The 10831-nt window shown below is 40.2% G+C and overlaps 1 long non-coding RNA gene across 1 annotated transcript; it reads right to left on the bottom strand.

Annotated features, from left to right (window-relative positions):
* Positions 1-4804: 4804 nt before the first annotated feature.
* LOC138951023 (uncharacterized) lies at positions 4805-9131 on the bottom strand. Its single transcript, XR_011450936.1, has 4 exons — positions 9001-9131; positions 6162-6238; positions 5495-5620; positions 4805-5013 (listed from the first exon to the last, which is right to left on the bottom strand). It is a non-coding gene; the product is annotated as an uncharacterized lncRNA (long non-coding RNA).
* Between the last annotated feature and the right edge of the window lie 1700 nt (positions 9132-10831).

Genomic DNA, 10831 nt, shown 5'->3' on the forward strand with positions numbered 1-10831 from the left:
TGGGACAATAAATAAATGGAAAAAAAATTAATAGATCCCTTCACTTTGGGGTAGCGTGACTCTGTTGCTGCTAGCTTTCCACTGGGAGGAAGCGATCCGAATTTCCCAGCGATGGGACAATAAAGTAATGAGAAGAAAATAATTCTAATAGATCCCTTGACTTTGGGGTAGCGTGACTCTGTTGCTGCTAGCTTTCTATTGGGAGGAAGCGACCCGAATTTCCCAGCGATGGGACAATAAAGAAATGAAACAAAAAATCAAAAAAATCTAATAGATCCCTTCAATTTGGGGTAGCGTGACTCTGTTGCTGCTAGCTTTCCACTGGGAGGAAGCGACCCGAATTTCCCAGCGATGGGACAATAAAGAAAGGGAAAACAAATCCAAAAAATCTAATAGATCCCTTCACTTGTGGGTAGCGTGACTCTGTTGCTGATAGCTTTTCACTGGGAGGGAGCGATCCAAAAGTTCCAGCTATGGGACAATAAAGAAATGAAAAAAATCTAATAGATCCCTTGACTTTGGGGTAGCGTGACTCTGTTGCTGCTAGCTTTCCACTGGGAGGAAGCGACCCAAATTTCCCAGCGATGGGACTATAAAGAAATGAAGAAGAAAATCCATAAAATCTAATAGATCCCTTGACTTTGGGGTAGCGTGACTCTGTTGCTGCTAGCTTTTCACTGGGAGGAAGCGACCCAAATTTCCCAGCGATGGGACAATAAAGAAATGAAAAAAATCTAATAGATCCCTAGCTTGACTTTGGGGTAGCGTGACTCTGTTGCTGCTAGCTTTCCACTGGGAGGAAGCGACCCATATTTCCCAGCGATGGGACTATAAAGAAATGAAGAAGAAGAAAATCTAATAGATCCCTTGACTTTGGAGATGAGAAGAAAAAATATCGGGGGCATTTACGTGATTTGTAAAACATTATACAAATTGCGGCGCCCCGTGATCTGTAAAATGTTCTACATTTTTACAAATCACGGGTAAACAACTAGTCTTTGACACTGACTGGCCGTAAACGTTGGTTCTGCAGCTGATTACATAGAGCTTAAACAATGACCACGAGTTGATTACCTGAAAATAAACCACGAGTGGGTATTTGCAGCCGCTTGGTAATTCACGAGTGTGCGGAGCACACGAGTGAATTACCAAGCGGCTGCAAATACCCACGAGTGGTTTATTTTCCAGTAATCAACGAGTTGTCATTGTTTAAGCTATTTATACAACGAACAACACGGGTCGAACATGCAGTCATGCAGACGACATTTTGTAGGCAATTTCATTTTCAGCCTAATCACTCAGAGTGTCAAATGCGCGTCATTCAAATAGTCCCTATTCTTTTACGTTATTCTTAGTCTCCGACTCGTCGGCATTATACTTGTCTCGTCTAAATATCGGACCCCATTGCTACGATTAAAACACAATAGCGTTTATATAGCTATTCTGACATTACATTCTGTGTTAAAATCATGTTTTTGTCAGCAGCAAGGACCAGAATGGTCCATGTCGTTGATTGCAGACGACGGTTCCCTTTCCGCATGAAGCCACGGAAATAACCGAACATTGAAAAACCCACGGACATGTATTACGGAGAAAACTCGGGATAACCGGATGTTTAGCATTACGTCAATATGCTAGGAATCCTATGACGTCATGACGTATCATACTTGCCTACGTAGATTGTATACATGTTCGAAAGTCTGACTGTTGTGAATTCGCGTGGTGAAGACTGCGGTAAATCTGTAGATGATAAGAGAACAAGGATTGTCTCAGAAGAAACGACTAAATGTTTCAGACCGGTAACTTCATTTCAACATTGCACTATATAATGGACGTTCTATGTGACAGGAGAGTTTGCTGATTTTGTGTTAAACATTGGAGAGATCGTCTGCTAGAATCAGAGATAGGTCGCTTCAGATTGCAGCTTCTGGAAATTTGCAAGGTTTGTTGCCTGTTAAAGAACTGGATTTTACACGTAATGTATGGCATGTACTGTAAGCAACAACAAAAACACACACAAAGCAAATGGCATTGTCTGTCGATTAGGCATACACGTCAGCCATTGTTGTTACAGTTTTGAGTCAACATTGTACGTATTCTTCCGCAACAGGGTCCAATCGTCTGGGTTTCAAATGTTCTAAAAATAAATTCTAGTGTTGATTATTTTTTAGCCCTCTTTATTCTTACTTCGAATAATCCACGTGTGATTTTTGGGTTTAATCAAAGTAGTTCGTTCTAATTTCTCACTTGTCTAAAAATAATCAACTATATTTAATCCACCCCTCGGTTGCATTGCAGGAGTTGTATAAATTGTAGTTAATATCGCAAGTAATATAAAAAAAAACGTGTCACAAACACTTCGCCGCTTTGTCACGTTCCACATGTTTATGCAAGTTTAGATACGCCCTTACGGGACAGTTTTGACTATTGACAAACCATAACAATACATTTAGCTTAAAAAAAATCCACTAATTTGTTCTGGTTATAAACCCGCCTGCTGCTGCATAAAAAAACATGCGCCGAAAAGATCCATCTCCGAACATTTCTTTTTGATTCACGAGTTCTGTTGAATCTGTGTCTGATTTTGTCCCACAAAAGCCACCTATGTCGAAATAAGTGTTTTTTGCTGACCATTGCGAGTTAGTTGCAGTCAGAAAGGCTCCAGCCAGAATCCCGTATCTCAAGATACAGGGTTCTGGCAGGGAATGTTGTATGATTCTTAATGCAGTAATGCCAGCCAGAATCTCGTATCTCAAGATACAGGGTTCTGGCAGGGAACGTTCTATGATTCTTACCGCAGTAATGCCAGAATCCCGTATCTCAAGATACAGGGTTCTGGCAGGGAACGTTCTATGATCCTCACCGAAGTAATGCCAGCCAGAACCCCGTATCTGACTATACAGGGTTTTTGCACGGATGGTTTGTGTACAACAAACGATACTTGGTTTCGGCACTGATCAATAAATCGATCCCTTTTTAGTTTTTGGTTCAAACTCAATATTTACATTGAAGAGGAAGTCAATAACTATATTTTGGTGTAAAAAAAATAAAATCACCAAAAAGTCGAGATACTGGATTCTGGCAGGGAACCCTCGATATGTACACAGTTTTATACAATTAAAATCATTAGTTCACAAGTTATTTACATGGGAAATGGTGCAGGTAAACAAACGGGCGCACCAACGGACAGGTAGACGGGGGGACAATTAGGAAATCGGTCTTGTAAACCTTTCTATCTTTTAACACATAAAAATGATGCCCCTGTTACATTGAATTCACACGTGCCCTTTTGAACATTGTTTTTATGGCAACTAATGTCTATATTTGTGTGCGAATGCCACGTCAGTGACGCTGGAATTGCCCTTAAAGGTATCCTAAAAAACAAAACTGTACACATTAGATGTTTAATGACGATTTGTTCACTTGGATCTATATGCCATGCAGTCATTTTTAGATATCTCTTGACGTTACTAATAATGATGACGTAATACATGATGTAAACCTCGAGAAGGTGTGTCATAGAGGTGACAATGAAAACATGCACAAAAATGGTACACTGAAATAGATGTGTCATTTAATTGATCGTGTTGAAAATCTCAAACATGTACGGGAAAATACTGGGCACAACAAGGCTACCCTTATTTATTATCATAGCGAATGTGGTGCATCTTCATTCCCTAGTTAATTTCTCACTAATGTAAAATGTCACATTCTGCCACAGTACACATTCACACACATAGAAACACACACATACCTTACAAACTGTGCATCGGTGACACTAGCATCACCTTGCTTGTCTCCTGAAGACAAAGCTGGTGTAACAGACTGTGGGAAAGTCAGTCTTCTTGATAGTATGATCTGTGAGCTCAGTGGAGATACAAGACTTTCCCGGTGGTCTGACGATATCACTGCTGATACCTTCGATGTCAATGGAGTGTCCTGGTTTGGCGAGGGACTGACCTGTGAGGATGATGGTTGCAGGTGAGTTGCCTGCACACTCTGAGCCCTGGCCAGTACGGTACGAGATAGTGCTGGAGTAGGGTGACTCCCTGATGGCAAAACCCGTGACACTGATGGCTGGAAAAGAGAATCCTGTGTGTACGCTGCATCGACATGTAATTGTTGTTGACGAGTTGACTGACTACCTGCCACTTGGGTCCATGAGGACTGATGAGGCAGAACAATAGTACGGTTTCCAGTTGGATGAACAGGTGCAACTTGAGACCGAGTGTACACAGTCTGCATTCCTTGTGGAGAGAGTTGAGAGCTAGACGGATTGACATACCTAACCAGGGTTTCAGGCTGAACGACTGATAAGTTTGGAGATGAAAAAGTGGTAACCTGGTTCCATGATGGATTGACGTGTGCCGGTGACGGAGAAGAAACCTGACCGCCTGATACAATCTCAGTTAATGAGGGATACAATATATATTCGGTCTGGCCGCCCGAGTGACTGACCAGCATTGGCTGATGAGGTGAGGGGGTAGCCTGGTTTCCAGATGTGTTGAACGATGAGCGTGATGGTGCTGATTGAACGACCCGATTCCATGAAATATCGCCGTGTGCAAGCGATGGAGGTGGAAGAGGAGCATGGCGCTGTGAGGACCAGACCTCTGGAGGTAGGTGTGCTGGTAGAGTACCATGGCTGACTTGTGGCGGTGGGTGTGTTGACAGAGTACCATGGCTGACTTGTGGCGGTAGGTGTGTTGACAGAGTACCATGGCTGACTTGTGGCGGTAAGTGTGTTGACAGAGTACCATGGCTGACTTGTGGCGGTAAGTGTGCTGGCAGAGTACCATGGCTGACTTGTGGCAGTGGGTGTGTTGACAGAGTACCATGGCTGACTTGTGGCGGTGGGTGTGTTGACAGAGTACCATGGCTGACTTGTGGCGGTGGGTGTGTTGACAGAGTACCATGGCTGACTTGTGGCGGTAAGTGTGTTGGCAGAGTACCATGGCTGACTTGTGGCGGTGGATGATGGCATGGGGGAACTTGTACCTCCACTGCCGGTCCCTGTGGTGCAGATACAGGAAACAATTAGTACTTGTGCTAGGTAAATACAAAATCTCTAAATTTGCGAGACAGTGTCAATGTATTGGTATAGTTATAAGACATACTACCTGTGTTACCTTTGTAGCTTCCTTCGTAACAATCTTATAGGTTCAAACTCTTTTTGTTGGTGGCGGTATTATTTTATGTTAATGGACAGTAGTAGATATTCAGCAAACTAGATTTGCTCATCATCTTTGTTTTAGTGTTAGCAAAACAACCTGAACAGCAAGACCAGTGACTAAACTTTAAGTTTTGTTAATATTTGTGTAATCTTTTCAGCCTGACAATAAACTCATTATGCTGATACACATCAACTCGAACGAAAAAAAAGCTGAACATGGGTTCCTTTAAAGTCTGTGAACACGCTTCAGTATGTTGCCAAGACACTCAGACTGGTTTTCATTTTAAGAGAGAAAGGGCCAGACGTCCAAAGCATACTTACTAGCAGAATGTTTCGGTTCGTACAGCTGTCTGCAAGGCAGTTTGTGCAGTGCACGTGCTTGGAATGGCATACACAGTACTCGTCTCTGTTGCATTTTGATTGCTGACTGCACTGACAACACCTGGGCTGAAAATACACGTCGGGTAAACGGGACACGTGTTCAGATTACAGTTAAAGGAGAAGAAAAATAGACAATAGTATAGTTCCACCTGAATGAATCGCAGAGAGAGAGAGAGAGAGAGAGAGAGAGAGAGAGAGAGAGAGAGAGAGAGAGAGAGAGAGAGAGAGAGAGAGAGAGAGAGAGAGAGAGAGAGAGAGAGAGAGAGAGAGAGAGAGAGAGAGAGAGAGAGAGAGAGAGAGAGAGAGAGAGAGAGAGAGAGAGAGAGAGAGAGAGAGAGAGAGAGGGAAGGGGGAGATGCTTTCTTGTGAGATCCTTATCATGAAATGGTGTTGCTCTTGTAGGGAACATTGTTTTAAATGAGTTAACATATTTGCAAGTATGCTCCAGGAAAACAGAGACCAGGTCCATTTTTCAAACAAGAGCTTTTTTAAAAAGGAAATGAAAGCGTGTATGTCTATTATCTATGTAGATTTTTAAGCCTTGTCCATGACAAGCAAACACGAACACAAACAAGCGAAAAGGCACGTTGTAGAGAAAGAGGCTTACTTCGCTGTAGTCCAACCAGATCACTGGCTGATCTGATCCAGATGAACTTGCCATTTTGCTGGTTGTTTATGATCGACCTGAAATTTAAGCATAATGTATTATATATTTTAACACTGTGACATTATTGAGTGATGTCGATGCGTGTTTGTGTTTGACCTCATACAGCATGTGCTTCTAAAACTGTGATATAAAATGATGACATCGGGTTTTTTTCTCGCTTGTCTCTGACTTTAAATAACACGTGTATTCAGCACTGTGGTATGAGATGTTTTGTGTATGTGTGTACTGTTATGAAATAATAACAGACATGTCAAGAAAATGAATGTCAACATGACCCGGCAGGCCGGTTAGTTGTTGGTTTTAACGTCCCTTGAACCCACACATGTTAGAAGCACATGCTGTTTGATGTCAAACACATGCACGCATCGACATTATAAGATGTTTGATGGGTTGTTGACAGACCAGCTTTTTTGTCGGTCCGAGGGGGAGCATATCGTCTTTTGTTTCATATTTATTGACCAAGGCCGAAGGCCGCGGTCAATAAATATGAAACAAAAGTCGATATGCCCCCCGAAGACCGACAAAAAAGCTGGTCTGTCAACAAACCACAAAACATCGTTTTTGTCATCATTTTGGTAGTGAGAAAATAATTGCACAATCAACCCAGGGAGCCATGCCTTGAAACACGGGTTCCGTGCTGATAACCACACGAGTCCCGGTTTGATAACCACTGGAACTCAAAGATGGCGTGTGAAAGCAACTGTCTGTGTTTTTGAGTTCATTAAATGTTGGGATGAATATGTCAGGTTTGAGGATGCACAGTTCTGTAGGTTCATCTCGGTATTCCACCCCCTCGGCTTTCTGTTGTAAATATTAAGCTGAGTGATCGAATGTGGAAGCTACGTTTGGTCAAAGGTCACAGAAGATTTGCGTTGTGCAGCGAAGGAAAGAATCGCGATCTTGTTTCCGACTCAGTACCTCATTGTTTTTCATTAGACCTGTCATTCTGCTTGCTCGGCTTTGTTAGATGTTTGCATATCTTGTTGCTATTTTCTTTGCTTTTATTATTGTTTCTTATTTGCGTTTCGTTTATCGATACAACGTCTTGTGCTCGGGTCAAAATGTGTGTGTCAGGGGTCGTTTTACTTGAACTTGACGTTCGTGTTTCTCCGAACGTCTGTGTATCGAAACAAAGATCCACGCACTCCATGACTCTGTAAGAAGACAAAACATATCGCTAGGTTTCATTTGTTTTTGATGAATGTATGACCTTTCATGAAGTAGTTTTGTTTTTTGTTTACTTTTCCCAGTTTGCCAGTTCGTTTTTGGAACTTTGCAAAGCAGTGTCGTGTCGTCTGTTTAGGTCTGGGGAAACACCAATGAAAAGAGCCGAAGAAACCCCGAGCGTTTCTATTGGGTTTTCTTTTGATTATCCATGTATAACCTGCTTCCTGCAACTATGGTAACCGGGGATTTATTGCCTGGGGAACATGAGATTTATTTCCCAGGTGCGTGTGAATGAAAACTCGTGAAAATGATGACAACACTCATTATTACCAATTCAGTGCCCCATATGGCTTTTTGACCAATCAAGACGGATTCTATGTGACCCTCTAAATGTTATAACGTTCAGACTATCAAGCTAAAAAATTAACAAGACAAAGTAACAAGTTAAATCAACAATATCAGCGTGATTTATTCTAAAGAATGACAATTCAAATGCTGTCATATAATACTCTCTTTATCTAAAACATACCGAAAAGCGAGTTTTGTCGGTGGGTGCTTTACGGAACAGCAATAAGGCAACGCTCATCCTCTGAGTGTGCAATGCCGACCCGCTCACTTGAAATCTAAATTATCTAAGTTGGGAAAAATCAAGTGAAATTGCGTCACTCGCTTTACGTCAAATGTATCTTTAAGTCATTTTCCATCCGTCTGGAGTCGGTTCTAAATCTGTCGCTCTCTGTTCAACAAGAAAAAGCGAAGCAACCGAAACATGGTTTATCTTGTGAGATTGTTGTGTGTCAAACGCATTTGACCTGTGAATATTCATTATGTCAGGTGTGTTTCTCTGCTTGGCTGACCCAGGTCACGAGAATTCTTTGACTGACAGGCGTATTCAGGTAGGAGCGCTCAAGTTCTCATTGCGGCTGTTCTGTCTGATTTGCCGGGTCGCTTCGAAATTTATGTTGGTCGAATTAAACGGTAATAAAACCGTTATTTCTAATAATTATGCTGACTGTTATAAAATGATAACAGACAAGTCTCACAAACGATATCAGCATTCGCCTAAAAGGCTCATGCTTGATATCTTTTTTTCTCGACATGTCTGTTATCATTTACTATCAGTCAGCATATTATAAATAACTCAGAATAATATCAGTGCTAAAATGATATAAACATTATGCGGGACCAAGCCGGCAGGCGAATGTTGATATCATTATTGAGACATGTCTGTTAACATTAATTGCTAACTGTCAGAGTATTAGAAATAACACTCTTCTTGAGGATTTGATTGTTTATTTGTTCACATATTCACAATAGAATCTGCATAATGTCATCAGTAGTGGTTTTGTGGAAAAATTGAATACCCCATACTCATGTTTCAGTTTTTATTTTGCACATTAAGTCTTATTCTAATTGTTATTTTTGATATCAGCTATCCTTAATTTTACAGAACAAATCCCTTTTTAAAAAAAGCTTATTATTTTTACAAAGTGTAGACTCCACTGAATTTGCTAACATTTTATAGATTTCTACTCATACAACTTATTCCGAGAATACAGGGTTGATTAGGGTAAACATATAGTTGAGTGGATTCGAGTTTTATTCGTCTTACCTATGGTTTTCATGTGTCGATTGTCCTTCTGGTCAGTACATCAGATCCAGACACTCGACCTGCTGTGATTCACTGTGGGGGTGAGGCTGATATGAATAGTTAGTTAATTAATTTATTTTACAATTCCTGTGTTTTGTCATGCAACGTCATGGTCAATACTTGCACGCACTCGCCTAACCAAGGGCGAATAAGAGAACACACACACACACACACACACACACACACACACACACACACACGCGCGCGCGCGCGCGCGCACGCCCACACACACACTAACACAAACGCATACACAAACACCTACACACACACTTGGACGCAAAAACAATCAAGAAAGAAAATAATACTTAGTCATTATACGAAATTACAAGAGTCACCTTCAACTCCGAAATATAAAATGGTTCTCAAGTTAAGCTGAAAATCAAGCAGGCAAACATGAAAGCACCAACAATATCGAGAACAAAAACAAGAACAAGAACAAGAACAAAAACAAGAATAAAAACAAGAACAATAACAAGAACAAGAACAAAAACAAAACAATCCAAAACATACAATTGCTGGAAATGGAATAAACAATTTGATATCACGAGACATGAATGATATTAAAATAGCTGCAAATAGAACAAGACATTCGATACACCATGGAAACATTCATCCGAATGTGACAGTACAAAAGAAGGGGAACGTTTTTTTTTTGTAATGAAATAATCCAGGAGTATTCGAATTGCAAAACGGGTACTTATCAATCAGTCTTTCCATCAAATAAAAACATGAACAAACAACGGCACAATTCAATTAAACTGAAAAATGTAAACATTTAGGGTTAGACTAGAACAATCCACAGGAACTTCAAAGGGTTTGCTAATTAGTATATACATATCAATCAATCAATCAATCAATGAGTCTTATATCGCGCATATTCCGTGGGTACAGTTCTAGGCGCTCTGCAGTGATGCCGTGTGAGATGAAATTTTATACGGCCAGTAGATATATATTACTATATACATACATATTACTACATACATACATATTACTATATACATACATATTACTATATTCATACATATTACAACATACATACATATTACTATATACATAATATTTAAGGGGATCATTGTTTTAATTAGCATCTCAAAATATCGTGCAGAATAATTGTGCTTCACTTCAAACATCAACGTAAATTGCAAACATGCTTAGTTTCATACTGAAAGCACTTATGTTTTTAACATAGCAGCGTTCTTTGTTGAAGCAGCTAGTGTTATTAAATGCACTAAGTCAGTGTACAATCAACGAACCTGACAGCCGGAAGAAATATTCTCAGAATGTGTTTTGTCAAAGTGTAGTTGCTATGTTGTATATTTTATTCTAAAATGTCCCGAGTTGCTTCTTTTCTCCTCATTGTTCAGTTGTGTACAATTGCCTGTCATTGACGTATGCGTTGAATAGTATGCTTACATTTGAATGCGTGGTTATGCCATGGTTGTATGTCATGAAGAACTAGTCAACAAACAGCACACACTAATTCTGAACATGTTTTATTGAAGTTCAGATCATCAAGTAAACAAGGTTTTTGTTTCAATTTTTCGCATTCCTTTTTCAAACACTATTACCTATAAACTCCAGCATATTAGACGTTAATGTTTTTTCACAGGCAATACGCGAGAAGTTAGGACAGTGTTTTGATCGATGTGTGTATACGAATGTTGATGCAACGATTTTATAAGACCATGCAACACTAAAAGATTCAACGTTTCTGATTCTTTGATTAACTATATTTCTGCTCCTGATTTTTCAACTTTTGTCACAATTAAAAACATGCAAAGTTTTAATCGAT

This window comes from Littorina saxatilis, linkage group LG16 (genome assembly GCF_037325665.1).
Source record: "Littorina saxatilis isolate snail1 linkage group LG16, US_GU_Lsax_2.0, whole genome shotgun sequence".
NCBI lineage: Eukaryota > Metazoa > Mollusca > Gastropoda > Littorinimorpha > Littorinidae > Littorina > Littorina saxatilis.